Raw genomic sequence first — 19212 nt, 5'->3', positions numbered from 1 at the left:
CGATATAAGACTTGATACCCTTAAAAGTACTCCTTATGGTTATCGGAGAGAGCACTGACTGTTAATGAGATTTGCATTCCTGGGATCGGCTGGAACTAGCTACAACGGGTGCGTGTTATTAACCGGGAGAGACGATGAAATGAAAGCAGAAGGTTGAAAATTAGGAATTCAGTGATACCTCAACCTATCACTTGTTTCGGTTAGAGAATCTTAGAGGGATTTATTATGTTCATTGATTTATAGCTCTATTGTTAGTCCTCGTTTGTAGGCACACCCCTCAGGAATTTAGCATTGAACATGGAATGAAACTTACGTCGGATACTGATATGGGTATTTCTTTTTTTAACAAGTCTATAGATCTCGCCGTAACATTGCAAGGCGAAGAACTCGACCAATGTTTTACCAACACGGACCTCATACTAGTTCAATAACATAATTCAGTTATGACAAAGAAGATTACAAATCTTTTTTTATTTATTTATGGCTAGACTGGAATTTATACAACTGGTGTTTTCATGAGCAGGTATAATTACCATTATCACTATCAACTGGAATCTTATAGATCTTTCTACACACGGGCGAACCAAAACAATCTGACTTGTGACCTTGAATTAATTGGCTTGAATTATCTGCAATGCTCACGTATGATACAAACCGTTGCTTTATCCAAACATTTTCGAAAATTATATTTTAGGGCATGTTTTTAGCCTGTGTTGTAAAACCACTATAATCTTGAGATCTGTATCGTTACAAAGACAAAATAACCAAAGTTAGAATTAGTTTGAGAAATTCTATTTTTGACAGATAAATGCCTTTTGGACATACTAATATAATACTTATCATTGCATTTACAGTGGTGCACTTCTGACACAGACCACCAAACTAATTTTTTTTCATCACTTTTTGACATGTTTTCAACAACTTTCCTATGGCTTCCATTCAAATCTGGCAAATCCAAATTATGAAAAGAAATGTGAGAGGTGGAGTTGTCGACTGATCAACAGGTTACATGATGCTTGATATTTTCACCATTCATGCATTTTGATTAGCTTATTTAAACCAAGGAAGGTGGACACAGTTAGTCAGGCACGACTGTGGCTGGGTTCTTAGTACAAAGATGAAAAGTTCTGTCACTCTTTTGTCCCTTAAATCTAGATCCAACAAACTAGTCAGAGGCAACACAGTGATTTGTGGTTCATTTAGTAAAAAAAAAGTAATGACATATTTTCTTCAGCCTTTGAGCTTGGGCTAATTTGAATAAGCTGTTGTAAATGTAGAACAATCAAAACAATTTCAGACTCATCCTCTATTTACTTAATTATTACTTATTAATACATCTATTAAAGAAATCCTGATAAAAATTTAAAAAATCTACGAAATAAATACTGATTTTATCACTGTCACTAAACTCATCCTCTATTAACTTTCTGTAGAGGTGTTCATCATCATTGTCTTGTTCTTCTTGCCCTTCCGCTTGTTCTTCTTGATCCTCGTCCTTCTTCTTCTTCTTTGTCTTCTTCTAACTCCCCCTCCTCCTCATCGATCATATCATCTAATGCCTCCAGGTATGGTTTGGCCAGGCTATTAAAAATATGGAGATGGATTTACTTCATCAATAGACACAACAATATTGTGGAAAACTGAAACTTTCTGTGAAGGGGCCTGTTACGGCTATTTCGTGTTTTCTTTGTGTCCTTTTTTGTTCCGTATGTTAATGTATTTTTTCACATTCTGCATGCTTTTTTTCTCGCGTCGTATGTAAATTTCGTTGCGTATATATTTGTGTTATCCTTTCATGTTCGTTTAGTGCTAGTTTATCGTCCGGTACACTTGTATCTTCTTGGTTCCCTGAACCCCGTTGCCAGCATTTTGGTAAGCCATTTAGTTTATCGTCTGTTTGTGTTTTCCTCTTAGTTTTGTGCCGTCTTCAGTTAGTTATTTGTAGTAATTCGCTTCATGTTTATCTTTAGGAATTTACCTTCCTCCTACGGAAAGTGAAATAAATTTGCTGGACTAATTGAAACTCGCTTTAAGTTGTGTCTGAAGTCGGCCCTTTGCCTCTTCAGGGCCCATTTCTTGAAACTTCCTGGCTATTCAAGGGCTTGCCAACTTACAAGGACCGTTTTCAGGCTGCTGTTTTGGGCCCAAAGCACCAAACTACCTAATGAAACTGAAATCAGTTTTTAAAAAGAGCATTGGAATTACAATCTAAAGTACAACAGTAATATTATTATAATTCAAATTATAAATATTCATACTGTATTTTGAAAGTGGAAGTTTTTTCACGAGGAATGTGAACGCCTTAAAGAGATCTTTTCCCGACTGTGCTATCCTGACGACCTTGTGCAGTCAATCATTCGCAGATTTATTGAATCAAAAGTGTCCGAGGATTCACATACTCGAGTGGCTGATAAAAGAGAAGCCCCAGTCAGAATCGTGTTGCCCTACAAGGATCAGAAATCTGCAAACGTAGTACGTAAACAGCTGGCTGACCTCAGTCGGAAGATCAACGCAGATATTAACCCAGTTTACACAAGTAGAAAGATCAAGGATGAAATTAAGGTCAGGGAAGACAAGCAGCCTCTTGTGAGTCAACAATGCGTGGTGTATTCATTTCAGTGTGGCCTGTGTGATGCAGGCTATGTCGGTTACACGTGCCGACACCTACACCAACGAATTGAAGAACACAAAGGATCGGCAATCGGAAACCACCTCAGAGAACAGCACGATATGGAGCCAGAAGACATCGCACAGAGTTTTCGAATCTTAAGAAAGTGTCAGAACAAATTTGGCTACCTTATTTTTGAAATGTTTTTTTTTTTTATCAAAGAACTGAAACCAATGCTAAACAAACAGTGCGATTCAATTCGCGCCCAATTATTTGTTTAGAGCAATTCTTGCTAAGATTATTTTATTTTTCCATTGTATATTTTTAACACTTTTTCACATATTTTATCACATTTTAGCGTTCGCCACATTTTTATCTATTATAAGTTGTTTTTAACATATTTATGGCTATATGCTATTGTAGAAAATTTACTCACTTGAAAATGACCTCGTAGAGGTCGAAACGTCGTGACTTTTTAGCGCTAGTTTTTATTTCAAAATCGATTTCTAAGAAACTACTTATTAACATACTGTATTTCTACACCTAACTAAGAAAACCAGTTTTTGATTAATATGATGCAAATGGACTTCTCTATAAACTCACTTCCTTCAACTTAATGTCTGCTAATTTTTCACGCAAATAGCAAACCACCAGTTGTGATTGCAGTTACCCGTCTCACTCTACATAGCAATTTTCAATTTGGTTTCAAAATTAACTTGCATTTGGGTTTGCATCACTGCTCTGTTTTGCATCCTGTACTTTCTTTGTTGTGTTGTTTGTAATATTGTTAATACTCTGGTTCTGGTTTCAAGGCACTTCAATGAAAACTGTTCAGACATCACTTCCTTCCTGCATGAGATGAAGTAATAGTTAAAAGCACATGCCATTTTTGGTCTGGGACATTGATGGGGATTCCTGGACAGGCCCCCAGAGGAGCTCCCATCTGCTTTCAAAATTACATCATTAGCCTAGCAAAACTAGTGCCAGTCCTAAACCCCACATTAGAATTTAAAATCCTTAAAACTCATAGTCTTGTTGTTATTGGGATAAGATGTTCTAGGTTCCGAGCTACTGTGTCTGAAACACCTCACAAGATTAGAAGCCACAGATTTAGGAAAGCCATTCCCTAACAGAACGTTTTAATCATTGTTCTTTGTTTCTGAATAAGAGAGTCTATTTCACATATACGAGAAGCCTGGTGCAACAAGGCCTAACCCAAGTAATTTTGGCAAGTCAACGTACTTGACTAGAAAACAAGACATTCTGTCCAGTGTTTGTGTGATTCCTATAAATGTCAATGGATGTTCTTTTGAGAGAAATGTCCAGGAAATGGATCAAGCCATCTTCAAATTTGTTGACTGTAAAACATGTCAGATTTATTTGGTTTGTCCATCAACAGCATATCTTCAAAATAACGTCCATAAAACTACTCATTGTAAGGCCACTGTCAAGCATTTTACGAACAATATCATTTTTGAGTTCTGTCATGATAAAAAACAACAACAACAACGGCCTAATGAAGAACCCAACAAAATGTCATCAATTTGGTTGTCGAGTGCTCTCTTAATTAATTTGGTGTTAATCAATTTATTGTCATTAACTCCAAAGAAACCAATCTGAACAACTGTCAGGGCTTGCTGTCAGGGCTTGCAAACTCCAGTTCCTCTTAGAGTGAAAACAAGGTGTTTTCCTTCCACATCTACATGGGAGAGTATCATAATTTATGTGGGTGGTGGTGGTGTATCAAGTTGTGTTTGACAAACCCTTTTCATTTTTTATGTTTGTACATATAGCAATATAAAGGAACTGTCTTTTAACTGTTTAATAGCAAACCACTTTATTTTTAAAAAGTGTCTGTTATTTTTAGTTAAAGTTAATTTGGCTCACAATTCCTTTCTATTTAAATGTATGTTGCTTGAAAACTGTGATCTGGTGGCCCTAGATGCAATTTGAGTTTTTCCGTAATTTTGAAAAGTCAAGCCCCACTGTTTGTTATTAATATTGTATCAAAAGGATAACACCATTCTTATCATGGTTATTCTATTGATTCCATTTCATCATTACTTAAGGTGGTTCTGCAGTTATTGTGGGCACACTACCCCATGTCAAAGTTTGCAACATAAATTTTGGGGCTTTGAAGTGTTGGCTAAGAAATTTTGGGAAATATTTTGTCTTTCACTCGGTGATAATGTTACTTAATTCCATTTACTAGGGAAAATATTTTTATTCTTACTGGTGTTTGACTGGACCCCATTTTTTGGACAACAACACTACCAGTAAAAAAAATTTTGCTGGCATACTTTTACTCAATTTCTGGAACCAGCTTATTTTGACTTAATACAAACCATGCCCAAGTTTTGGGGAAATCATTTGAGCAGAAGTTCAGAAGTATTAACTTAAAAGTCAAAGACATGTAAACTCAACTCTAACATTCACTGAAAGTTTCTACAATTGACTCTCATTTCGAAACCAAGCCATGAACCCAAATTTTGTGAGAAGCTTGCCCCAAAGCTTGCTAAATAAAAGTGGCTAGTCGATTAGTGATCGTGCAAACCATAAAAAGCATTAATCCCTAGTTCTTAAAATACTATAAAATGCTTGATAACCTCATTGAATTTTCAAAGATGCATTTTGCAACAGTATTTGGAAATAACTTTTGGGTCAAAGTCTTTCCACACAAATTGTACGGTACGGCAATATTTTGGCTATAAGTTTTACTGTTGTGACTCAAAAAGAAATGGGGCACTGTTGTCAGGATTGTAAGCTACTCCCCGACTGATCTCTGGTGAGGAAGAGAAGCAGTTTTATTAGTCTATGATTACAAATACAAAATAGGTACTACAGGTACAGGCTGAGTCATCTTTTTGCCATTCCTTAATATATAGTTAAAAAGACAATTATTAATAATAAAAATAATAATAAATAAAAATAGCAATAAAAACAACAACGATGACAACAAAAATAATAACAATAATATTAATGATAATGATGTGCTTCTGGGCATGAATTATGTTTTCATTCATGACAGTTGGTTCATTGTATTTGACCAGTAAAAGTGCTTCACTGGGTCTATTTGTTAGAAAAGTGGAGTCTCATCAAAATGTGTGGGCACAGTTCGTGGATATTTAAAATCTTGTGAGGGTTGTACTCTATGACTGATTAATCACCCAATCAATCACTGTTGCAACCCCAAAACAAGAAGGCAAGTTTATAAAAAAGTTGAGCATTTCTGCAAGTTGAAATTTTCTCGTGAGTGCTAATGGGCAACAAAAGTCTACCAGGTAGGCAACTAAAAAGACACACGGGGAACCAACAAAAACAGAACTAGTTGCCCAAAGGGCAAATTAGCAAGAAAGTTAGTGTCAAACACTGCATTAATAGCTGTCAAGCTCATTCTAAGAGCTTTGCAGCATCCAAAAGTTTTCTTTACTCTGCCTCCTCGACTCCTCAACCTCTCTTAATTCACTTATGTTTGTTGTGCCCCAAACCATTGCAGGAAAGAAAGTGAGTGCTTTGCAGGCTGTAAGTATACATGTAGAATACAGTAGGGGCAATTGTACATGTATGGTTTACCAGTTTTGTCATTTAAGTTAAGGTTGTCATTTGCTAACACAGAAAGCTCAACTTCCTACAAGTTGTCTTGTTCACAGCTTTTGGGGTTTTAAATAAGAGTCACAACAAAGAATAGAAAAAATATGTGCACTGCGACAAATGCTTGAGTAACTACATATGATATGCAAATATCTTCTGTGTAACATGCAGCAAAAATTGCTTGTATCACTGCCATACATCTGCACCTTAACCTATAATATACCACAGAACCTCCCAAACTACCAGTAAGTTGAGACTTTTATTTTATATCAATTTTAAAAACAAAATTATTTTGTTCTAGTGGGGACAATGGGTTGTTGACTAGTTTAATGGATACACAAGAATAATAAGGTTAGCTGTGCATTAAAGTGGTACTGTACAATCACTTCTTCCTTAAGATTTTTGAAACTCCATCTACTAAACACTCCCTGTGCTAAATTTTAAGCCTTCATAGCAGGGATGAAAAGGAATTAAAAACTAGAAACTGGCTAATTCATCCAGGTGCGAAGAAGATGTGTTTTGAAAAATAGTTGGCCTTCTCTAACACATAATAGTTGGCTTTCTCTAATACATAATAGTTGGCTTCCTCTAACACATTTGGTTTGCAATGTTCTTCTTAGTATTGCTGGAGTACTTAGTGTACAAGAAAAAACTCATAAGCTAACCAGATATTGAAGTATAATAATTTTTAATATGAGGACATAAGCCCTAAAATTCTTGAGAAAGTGCTGCCATTACAGTTAAGACCCAATTACATACCGGTAACAAAAAAATGAATTATTTTGGCAAGACACAACTCTAAAAAAGTTATCAATGCATGGCAACTGATACATATCATGGTAAGGGCTCATGCTCACCATCCCTAGTTCCTTCTCTACTACGACTTTCTTCGGTTTGTGCATGTTTTCTGTCATCCAACCCATGATGATCATCCATTACTGCAAAAACAGAAATTCAAAGCATTATTGTTAAACACAAAATCACACAAATGTAATCATATTTTAAGTTACACTGACTGTTTTAAAATAACATACATGTACAGTCTTGTAAATTAAAAGCTGTTCCTCAGTAAAGGGAAATTTAAAAGAAAACAAAATTCAATCAGAAACAACTGCAAGAGTATGACTATCTTATCAAGACCTAGGTTTTTAAAGTCTATTTCAACTGACAATGAAACCAAAACAGAACAGACTGAATCTCTAGTGGCAAAGTTTAGCTGGTGAGAACTACATCTTATTATATGGCTAACTCCGCGAGCAGGCAAGATGAATCAAATCCTGCACTGTGATTGGCTACCCGAGCGGGCAAGATGGAGCTATCTTGCCCGCTCAGGACTACCCGCCGTGTCCCACAAGAAAAATTTCCCCAAAAGCCATATAATAAATCCTTTATTGACCAAGCTTGTTCATTCAAGATGGCTGGATATTGGCCTCGTTCTTTTTTTGCGAGTTTATGGACCTCAACTCCGTCTCGGTCCATAAACTCGCAAAAAATGAACTTGGCCAATATCCAGCCATCTTGACCTGACACACTTGGTCAATAACCCATATATATTTACCAAGAGATAAAAGACATCCTTGAGAATAAAAATACAAGTAGATAAACAAACCATTTTCTCCTTCTTTAATTGTTTTTACATTAAAAGAACAAAAAAAAAACCAAGTATCCAAAAACATGAATAAATTCTCCAGAAGATAACAAGAATGGCAATGTTCCTCACACAAGAGCTGACACAAAGAGATAATGGCAATGCCACCTAATGAAGACATGACAAGGTATTGGCATGTATCCCTGTTTAAACAATAGAGAGTTTCTGTCAAGGAACTATCGGTTGATAGTTCCCTCATGGAAATTTGATGTTCTTAAAACAAATATTTGCCCGAGAAGCAAAGCTTCGAGGGCAAATATGCTAGTTTTAAGAACATCAAATTTCCAAGGGACAACTATCAACCGATAGTTCCGAGACATAAACACTCTATTGTCTTTATCATTCACCACTAAATTTTCTTCCACGCACCAGTTCAAAATTCATATTGAATTATTTTCAACTTTTTTCGATGAAAGCCATGGAAGGTCGTTGAAGCCAAATGTAAAATTTGAAAAAGAAAACAGACAAAAACCCACTTAATATATTTCAATTGTTTACTTTCTGTAAGCCCGCTTCTTTACAGAAACATTTACACGGACGAGTACTATCCATCCAGGTATTTTCCTCAGACAGGCACTATGGGCTGATAGTGTCTCTCCACGGATAAACACTATTGCATCACGTGATCAATTTAAACCAATAAGAATCGGAGAAAATTCAGTGGTGAACTATAATATGTACTAATTGGACCAGCCGCATAGAAAAGGAAACCTAGGCAAGCACTTCTTGAAGCAGCCTCACATGATGACTATACACACTGCATGTCTACAAAACACTGCTTCGTAACAAACAGCTTAAAGGTAGCAAGTCAACAACAGAGGAAAAGAAGAACAGAAGGACAAACAACCCTGACCTTAACTGGTGATTCCTTAGCATTATATTGTGAACGCTTCAAGCGCAGAATTTTACACTTATTCAATAGCATCAAAAACAAAATCATTACTCATGGATTGTATGTTATTTGGATTATTTTGATTCTTTTGCATAAGTTGTTTATTATGTCGTTCCTTATGCTCAAAAATTCATGTGTGCCTATCAAAGTTCATCAAAAAACTGTACCTTCCAGCCACCGCAAAATGTAATGCGGAGTGATAAAATAAATGAATAGTACTATTTAAAAGACCTGGCAAAATAGGGTAAGACTGGTACATCATATCTCTTTTGCAAGCATGGTGACCTATTTTAATTTATTTTTAGAGACTGTGCTTGGTAGGAAACATTCCGGGAAATGTATTGTGCATTTGTTTTCATGATTGTGCCCAGGAGATTACTTTAAGCTTACTTTAACATCGGTAGAAATCATTCCCAATACTGATAGAAGCAAAGAAATACCAGACAAAATAAAGGCTCGAAAGTTCAAACTGTCACAAGAATGGTAAACTCGATTTCTTGACATCCTGAACTAAACTCAAATTTCTTGAACTGTAACCAATTTCAATCCTTGCAATCCTGCACATTATTTCGAAACTACTGTTTTTGCTTTGCTCTATAGCATTTTTATCCAACTAAGCTGTATATTTGGTGGCATTTGGCGATACAATGTGGTAATAAGCTGACTGAAAATTTGCTCTGTCTGCACGACAGCGTTTCTTTATGCCCGTGACGGAGGCAGATCTTAATTGCAAAATTCAGAACACAACAGTGTGGACTATACAAACTAGTGCCAGCTTAGTTCGTGCCGCTTGAAAGCAACACGATCAACAAAACTTAGATTGCTGATGAACATATCGAAATGGCTTCGTAGACTTGAGCCATATAAATTGCTCACTCCATTTCTACAAACAACATAATACAATACACTACACTTCACAAAGCTTCTTACCAACAATATTAGGCTTCAAAGGCAGCTGTAAATGTGTTTCGGAACATGCAGAAAGATCCGGCAAAACACCCTCACGATAAAAGTCACAATCGATAGGTTTCGAGCTTTCAAATGGCAAACACTGTCCCGTCCCCTAGTAAAATAATCTCAGAGGACATGATCACAACGCATTTTCATTGGAAGAAACAACAACACATACAATTGGTCAAAAGGTGTTAGACATGTCTGCCACGCAGGACGAAAGTGCAACGCTACACACGCTCTCCCCAAAATGTCTGCAGAGTACCCCTGGGTTAAAGCCTCCCGGGTGACAAGCTTGAGTGTGGCGAGTTTGGCTGTTTTCCAAACAGGTCGGGATTCTCCTGATCTATGTTATGCAATAATGTTGTGCAAAATAAATAAATCTGAGGTCAAAATGTTTATGTAATTAAGAAAGGCGAGAATCTGAAACTATAGATATCGTCAGATGTTTGCACGCACGCCAAATCTCTGTGGAATCCTCTTTACACAGACACCGATTTTCTAAGATAAGCGTCCATTTAACGAGTAAGCCATCAAAGTCATCATCAAAGCTTCTTCACCGCCCCACGAAAAACGCAATAAAATGAGTAAAACTGATTGAACTCTTCGATGCAAATAGTCCTCCACTGAAACCTTCGCCTAACTCGATCCTCTGAGTCATAACAATAAAAGCGCAAACGCGTATTACAAAGCTTAAAGAACACCCTCAAAAGTGGGAAATACATTTGAAATGGGTGGGGTTTTTTGGCAGAACGATGCAAAGAACCTTTTTTAACAACTTCAGCTTTGGCCTCTGTCATTTTTATAATGTTTCTCAAACATTAATTAATTATTTATCTTCAATTTAAGGTAGCTCAAAACAGTTTCCAGCACTTAGATTTTATCACTTGATGCTACAATAATGGTATCAAAAAACTGTCCAATCATTGGTGAACACGTTGTGATCATTTTCATGACACAATAGGTTACCATAGCAACAGTATGACCTGCTAAAGACACCCTTAATTACAGCCTTAGGGGGTTATAATTCAAAAACGACACGGTGAATTTTTTTTATATTATCAATTTTTAATCAGCAGTTTGCAAGTTTGCAAAAATTATGTACGTCGGGTTAAGAGCCACCTTTTAAACATGAAACATCAGAACAATGTACAGCTATAACACTCGCCAGTCTGCGAAAATCCATTTGTCTGCCCCAAAAGCCATGCCAGTGTGATACACAGAAACTAACTTACCGTGCTGTGAAAGATTTTAACAATCTAGACAATTATTTTTATGACGTCAAGTCAATTTTACTTTTTAGTGTGAAGTCCATAGGACGGATGGCTATTGAGGTTAGAATATTGGAAAGATACTCCAAGTAAACGAAATGCTAGTTCCTGATCGAAGACGTAGCCTTCAGATGTCAATATTTTCGTCAGCCGGATACAATATGACGACATACTAAAAGACCCTAACAGACATCTGTTTAACCTTTCATTGTTTTATAATAAAACTTTTGTTGTTAACTTTTCACAACGAATCGGTAAAACTGCTAAAATGCCGATAGTCCTTGCGACTGCTGGCTATTGCTTACAGTGAATACTAAGAGTCTAATACACTCCTAATATAGTAGTGTGATTGTACTTTTACTAGCAGCCAGTAATTAAGTATCTATCGAACTTAGGTACGTGTACTTAGGTACATGCAGTGAAATTTCGATTACAAAATCGTTGTGCAATGAGGCTGACTGAGTCCCAGTATTTCTTTTTTTATTCTATTTATTTATTTTCTTTTACAGGTATAGTACAAGAACACACAGATCGATACGTACAAACATAATTAGAAAATTTACAACAATTACCTTAATTACAAACTACAAAGAAAAAAAACTACACTGCACTACACTACAAGGATTACATAACTTATTCAACTCGAACTTAAAATAAAGAGTAATTAAGTGAATCTTAGAAAACGAAGTTTGGATAACAGCTACGGTTGATTTAATGGGAGAAAAGGTTTCCATTTTTTATCATGGAAATGGATTTTGCTGGGTTTTTTTTCGCGATAAAACGTTAGGTTTGAAACGTTTTTTTAAATTTATCGACTAACAGTCTAATACACAAAGTGCCCTTATCTAACTTACAGCGATAAATAAAATATTTACTTTCAAGAAGAATGTAGTTGATTAGAATGCTTATATTATCTGTATTTAAAATCCCAAAGAGAACATCCTTGATATCAAACTTAATAGTTATATTTAAAGAATTAAGTACAACCTTTAAATCATCCCAAAACATGCACACTTTTGTACAATGGAAAAATAGATGTTCCATGGTCTCCAACTCCTTTTCACAAAAATCGCATAAGGGAGAATCTACTTTTTTAAACTTAAGCAGCATCTTGTTTGTGTACAAGATCCGGTTTAATATTTTATATTGAAATTTTCTTAATTTAGTATCCAGTGTTATTTTGAAGGGCAGTAGATATATCTTTTCCCAGTCTAACTGGGATGAGTGCGAGCTGAAAGCTTCCTTATATATATTTCTTTTGCGCTGTTAGTATACTGGATATCTTAGAAACAAAACTGTCATATAATGACTTCGATTTAAGATTTTGGAAATTGACTTTTTTCCCTTCAATACGTAACTTGAAATCAGTTTGGATTCGATCATGAGTTTTTGAGGAGATAGAGTTTTTATTTGTTTTTAATATTTTGCGCCATTCTTCTGAAAAAGCATTAAAGAGACTGACAGGTAGAAAATAGGCAACTGCTGAGAGAGCTGAATATCATGGTTCCTTGTTCGACTTGAACTCTCCCCGTGTGACGTAGAGGTTTCCAATTCTTACGATTCCAAGATCAATCAGCCTACTGTTATAAATTGTCTTAGATTCAATGCAAATGAACTGTTTGTTCCATATGACTTGATTTGCTATTTCAGAGGATGAGGAGGAGATGTCCTCGTTTAAAAGGGTCCATGTCACAATGCATTCTTTATGAAATTCTGGAAGAGTTATCGGTAGTTTAGTGTAGTTAAAATTACAATGAAACAAGAATTTCCCCCCCACTTTTTTAAGACAAAAACCCAGAAAAAAACTTCCAGCTGGCGGGATCAGTGGAGAGATATCTCTTGATACAAATTATTGATACAAATTATTCCCATTTATTATATAGCTAGCTCCGCGAGCGAGCAAGATGAATCAAATCCTGCGCTGTGATTGGCTACCCGAGCGGGCAAGATGGAGCTGTCTTGCCCGCTTGGGACTATCCGCCGTGTCCCGCGAGAAAAATTTCCCCGAAAGCAATATAATAAATCCTTTATTGACCAAGCTTGTTCGGCCAAGATGGCTGGATATTGGCCTCGTTCTTTTTTTTACGAGTTTATGGACCTCGACTCCGTCTCGGTCCATAAACACGCAAAAAAAGAACTTGGCCAATATCCAGCCATCTCAGACCTCACACTTGGTCAATAACCCATATGTATACAGTTTGTATACACGTTTGTAATTTAGACAGGCTTCACCATTAACTTATTGTAGAGGGGCGTATATGAACTTCCTTGCAGGGTAGGTGAGGCAAGTGACCCTCTGAAAAAAACCAAGAAAATGCGTCTTTCCCACTCCCCAGAGATTTATTTAGTACCTATTGTGTTTTGGTCCTTTGCATATTCTAGGGGGTAGGGGAAAGTTTTGTTTTTTGATGGTAACATCGAAAATAAAGATGGCGTAGTGAGTCGTGGGTTTCTTCAAGACGTCAAAATTCTGTTCTAGGGACCACAACACACCAGCCTTTAAAGAGATCGAAATGGTAAGGAATAAGCATCAAGAAGACTCGATGATGATAAAGAGGGTGCAGTGATAATGGCTTACAAGCTAAGTCATTATCACCCCTCCTCGTCCCTCGGGTTGCAAGAAGGTCTGAATCAAAGGTCCTCCTGAATACATATAAACCAAAACCGCGCTACGGAACACTGTGGACAAGTTTAAAATGGACTTTGTCGTCTGCGGTATGGAAATATCGCAATATACATGTAACGCTTCTTAAATTACCATTCTCTCCTAGAAAAATTGTTTTAGTGCTATTTATATCAACTTCAACTTTTCAGCTGACTTTTGCGTTCTCAATAGATAGACGTAGTGGAAGAACACAGGAGAACTGACGCAGATATGAAACCTGGGATTGGCAAGGTATGAACAGCATTCTTGGTCTGGAGCTCCAGATAAATCGGCACATCCACTAAGGTACGTTTCTTTAACTCAAACGTTAAGCCGGTATTGTTGTATGGAGAAGAAACGTGACGGTCAGCCAAGGCATCTATGAAGACGATCCAGAGCTCCATCAATCGATGCCTACGCAGAATCTAGAGAAGCTAGCATAGTTTTTGCTTTCTATTATCAAGCAGACATGACACAAAAGTCATGTTTGTTAACGATTGGTTTTGCTCCTGTTTTTTCGATATTGGTGTTATCGCTATTTTGACACTGAGTAAGCATAACGCCGCGGTAAACGTTTCTATTTGTTAGAGCGACTGGTCAAGTTCAAAACGTAAAATAAAAACTCTTATGCGAATACTGAAACAAAAGCACTACAATATGAATATACTACTCAATAGCTTTTAGTCATTTTTGTCGACTTTTTCGTTCTCGTCAACCTGAGATCAAGAATCATTCTGAGTAATATTGCACTTGGAACGAAAACGTGTACCCGTAACAGGGGCCATAATCGGGGACGGAGACCGTAAGCGCGCGCCATTTCTAGTATTGGGGTTGTCCCCATGATATGGGACAATAATTCTATTTTTAGAACAAATTGCGCCATCATGTGCAGCACACGCCCGTACATGCTGCGAGGATTTTTGCGGATGTCGCGCGGGGGAAATAGTGTCCGAAATTCCCGAAATTTTTCATGTTTTTGGCCCACAACTCAACGCGTTTACGTCTGTTGGAATTTTGCTGAAGTATTTTCGTCGTAAGCTGCTCCAGTTTGGGTGACGTAAGACAGTGTCGAATTTAGGTATGTTCCGCTGTAACCTTATATATATCGCTGACCAAGTTGTGTTCCGGCGGATGCTTCTTTTACATGATCATGAGCTGCACATTACTCCACTTTAAATTTCACATATGTTGAAGATTAACAGCTTTTCCATTACACAGCTAAAAACTAGCTAGATATATTTAGATATAGCAGAGCTTCAGGACTTCATAGTTTCCTAGCTCTTCTTGCCACACGATTGCGAGGAATTTGTCAGTCTATCGTGACCGAAAAGTAAAACAAAATAATTGCTAGTTTGAGTTTCGCTTGAATTGGAAGCAACGCTTGATGTTTCATCAAGGCCCAATAACTTTACGTCCGTAGATACTGCTCAGTTTTATTTGTGTAAAAATCCAGTAAATTCTCTGTTGTCGATGAACGAGAGCGCCCGCCGCTGCGTGTTTTGTACAGTCAGTAAACATGACAAATTGTACCTCCGCGGCACTTTCGTGTGAAAGCGTAATCGAACTCAAACAATAACTCTATAGTTTTTAAATATGTTTAAGATTGATAAATGTTTGAGAACATATTAAAAGCTAAGCTGAAAATATGTGAATAAAGCAGAAATAAACAGCAAAGTTACGATGACGCTTTCTTTAATCAACTTGGAATAACGATTTCGATTTTGTTGATCGAGTTATCAAAACTCCTTGTCTATTTTCATTTTCGCAGTGTAAAACTTCACCATGCTTATGTTGAAGAAACACACATGATGTTAGTAGCCTTTTTTGCGTTCGTGAAATTTGTTACAGCATCTCAGCACAAAAGATAACGAAAGAAATCTTTGTCAAGATTTGTTGACAATTGAAAACACTGACTCGCACTTGAAAGTGCACGAGCTGCACTATGCAAATGAGCTAATTGCACGCGTCAGACTTTCCTTTCAAAAACTTTTGCAAACCCACCAAACAAGCAGAAACAATAAGAAACCATCAAAACAGGTTTTTGTTATGATGAACCATTGTCTGAGAAACTCACAAATTAACTCGATACCAGAGTAGAGAGTTTTCTTGCTATATTCTTAAGTCAGAACAAACGCAAAAACATACGCGTAAGCTTACAACTGGCGTGAGCAGATCTTATATATTATTCATTCCCAGCCCGAGATTGAAGTCTTGTTTTCAACCCTGAAAAACCCACCTTTTCCGTTAGCTCAGAGCATCAAGCTACATATAAGCGCCCTGGTTCGTATTCCCTGCCTTATTCCCTACCATCGCTGTGAAAAATACGCAAGAGAATCTCTCAACTCTCACCATTTGATCACGCAACGTGACAACATCCACGCGAGAACCCCCGACATGTGCGTGAATCCGCGCGGACATATGACGTCAGGATGGCGCAATTTGTTCTAAAAATAGAAAAATTGTCCCATATCATAGGTGCGCGCGAATCCCGAGACTTACGGTCTCCGTCCCCGATTATGGCTCCTGCCCGTACCCATTTCCCTAGTTTGCTGCGTGGAAGATTACCGAACCAACAGTCAAACTACCTTTCCAGTGCAAGATCGAGTCTAATTCACAGGATCGAAAGTACATCTAGGGAAAGTTGTTCACAACATTATCTTGAAACCTAACCGACGCACAAGCCTGTTTAATTTGTCAAAATGTCATATCACGATTCCGTTATCTCCTTTTGAATTCAACTGCCTGGAATACTTGCATTTCCTAGACTTGCAATTCTTTTGTCATGATCTCAGCCGGGGATCTCAATTCTTGAGAGAAGTATGCGAAATGCTTCAATTGAATCTCGATTCTGTCCGGCGCTGTCGAATCAGTGAAACAAAGTGGGGACGCTCACTGTCAATCGTTTCATTTTAGATAAGTAACTTCTTCGGTAATTCAAAGTTGGGTGAAAAAATATAACGATGAAAATAAAGCATTGATACGAAAACGATACCGAGTTATGACCACTTACTCTTTCAACTACATTACTCTGATAAGTTAATAAAGATGGTGAATTTTAAGCTCGGTAATGAAAATGTGAAGGCGAATTAATCAACATGACACGAGCGTTGAACAAAGAAAAACTCTGAGTCCCCGACAGGAATCGAACCCACGACCTCCCGAACACCAGGCGGGCGCTCCATTCACTGAGCTACGAGAACTCATGGAGAGCAAGGTCATTTAACTGAGTTCATATCTTAGTCATTTAACTGAGTTCCACGCTCGTGTCATGTTGATTAATTCGCCTTTACATTACTCTGCCTTCCACATTTCTTAACTGACCAGAAAGGTGATGTTGTGAAGCAGGCTTGTAGAAAACCCACCTGATGAATTTAAATGCGCAAGAATTAAAACCGATTTCTTCAGTATCTAAGATACTACTAAGGGTTCCTCATGTTAGCAATATTTGGCAAACCCTTTATTGAGATCACTCATTGAAATTCTTACTTTTCATTTCAAGTCATCATTTGAATTGATATTCAAAATACACTAAAAGTGTTCTAGTTTTCAATAATGCCAAAAATGGATCAGACGCAATATATTTTAGAACATCCGCATTTCGTGTCCTGAAAAGAGCGCGCCACGAATGGTTCACGGTCTTTAACGTAGTGAATGAAAGACATCGGTCGCAGTTTGGTGGGAACGCAGCATGCCTCGCCATCGATTTTGATGCTGTTCCCTTTCTTCACCAAGACTTTTGTTAGCGTGTGGTTAGCTTCTTCCCCTGTGTTAAGGAACATTTCCCTTTGTACTAGTAGGCGTTGAGGCTCTCGCCTTTGGTGAATTTGGGAGAGGAGCCAAGTTATACTGCGTGGATCACCATGTTCACCTTTCGGTTGGCATCACCTTTAATTTCTAAAGAAATGTCGCCGTTTCTTCTACTACTCGAGGATCCCCTACTCTGGACTTCAGCTTTGGCGTTGGGAGCTAGATGAAATAAATATTTTTTTGGTTATCGTTGTTAATTTCTACACGTGGTAACGGAGCAAAGTGGGAAACTATTTTTTTCCGAAATTACGTTAAATACGCACTCTAAGACATGTACTCGTTTCTAAAATTACTTGGAATCATTGAAGTCAATTCTATTCCTGATCGCTGTAACTTAAGAACACTATTCAGCTTACATTTTGCTTCAGAGCTTCCCGGTGAGGAAACATCCTCATAAGGTTTTCTTCCCTCGTGATCTTGTTGCGGTTGGGATGGTGGTGTCTTAAGAGTAGTCGTTTCTGATACAATTTTCGCCACTTTTGAGAAAGGAGGTTCCTCTCTTTTCTCAAAATGTCCTTTTCCGATCACCGATGGATTCATCTAGAAAAGGTGCGTGGCGAAAAGCGAGAGAACAAAATACAGCATCGTCATGGTGCTGATTGCACGTTTCTTTTACGTCGTCAAGTTGATCCCTCGAATACCCCCAATAAACCGACTGATATAACATGTAGCTTTTGCAACGTAAACCGATAGGATCCGTTTAGTTTACAATATTTCGTAAACGGTTTTGGAATACCGACCTATTTCTGTTTCTGTTTTTCTTTATCTTATCTGAAATATTCTCGCTCGCATTTAGGGAACTTTGGAATGAAAAATAAACTGCATTATTATTTCCGATTGGAATAGAGTCTGAATGTCAAAACAATGTCGGGTGTAGAAATGTATTTCACGCAATCCAACCAAGCACCTAGGTAATTCTCATTCTAAGCATTTTTAAACTGGTTCAGACCAAAAGTTTAGATGGTATCTTTCCATAATTTGCCAAAACGCACAATTAATCGCCATGGAGCAATGCAGCCAACCAATCTTTCGATCTGCTTCGCTCCAACTAGCGAGCACAAACGATGCAGCCGCTCTTGTTATCGTTAGCTACACATACTTTACTTTTTCTGTTACAACCTACATTCAAGTCAACCATTACAGGAACAACTGTCTTAGGAATAATTTGATATAATGCCAATACGACTTTGGCAACGCCATAACATATAAGATAGTCATTGCGGGAGTCATAAACAACGTACGGATCACGCGATAATCTGTGTTTTATATGCAGTTCTGGTAGCATAGAAGCGTTATCAGATACAGTGCAAGAAATTGCAACACTAGTTCTAAAAAACATGTCTGAGCTATAACATGAACACGTCTGAGCCATAACTATAACATGAAAAATACCTTTTTTAATTGAAGACGAAATATCTTTTTTAATTGAAAACCACATATCTTTATGGAAGTATCAAATGTTGAAAGTGTTCCACCCAAACAACATTGGCTTTCTGCCGTTTCCGTTATGTAAGAGTACAAGAACTACATGCAGTTATGTGGCAGAACCTGTCGTAACCGGCAGTTAAACAAAACAACATAATGAGTCCTCAATCTTTGACGATAGAGTTAATTTTGTCCCGCGAAATCCAAAATGATTTCAAATAACTCAGAAACTGTGCAAAGACACTTAGAGAAATACTGTTGTAAAAATCAATCGTTGAAATTGAATCACATACAGGTCACGCCGAAATGAAAATGGATTCTAAGTGGAACGTCGGGTCTGCGTACTTTTCAGTTAAGTCGTCACTGCCAAAATAA

At 37.3% G+C, this 19212-nt stretch overlaps 1 long non-coding RNA gene and 1 pseudogene across 1 annotated transcript; both read right to left on the bottom strand.

Annotated features, from left to right (window-relative positions):
• Positions 1-456: 456 nt before the first annotated feature.
• LOC149098362 (uncharacterized) lies at positions 457-9956 on the bottom strand. The gene is made up of 3 exons (XR_016203668.1): positions 9670-9956; positions 7057-7137; positions 457-2170 (listed from the first exon to the last, which is right to left on the bottom strand). It is a non-coding gene; the product is annotated as an uncharacterized LOC149098362 (long non-coding RNA).
• A 7215-nt stretch (positions 9957-17171) lies between these two features.
• On the bottom strand, positions 17172-18083 carry LOC149098361 (uncharacterized; annotated as a pseudogene).
• Between the last annotated feature and the right edge of the window lie 1129 nt (positions 18084-19212).

This window comes from Orbicella faveolata, unplaced genomic scaffold (assembly GCF_042242905.1).
Source record: "Orbicella faveolata isolate gen_17 unplaced genomic scaffold, um_ofav_v1 contig_46, whole genome shotgun sequence".
Classification (NCBI taxonomy): domain Eukaryota; kingdom Metazoa; phylum Cnidaria; class Anthozoa; order Scleractinia; family Merulinidae; genus Orbicella; species Orbicella faveolata.
The sequence above is the reverse complement of the archived record's forward strand: the minus strand, read 5'-3'. Positions and strand labels throughout refer to the sequence as shown.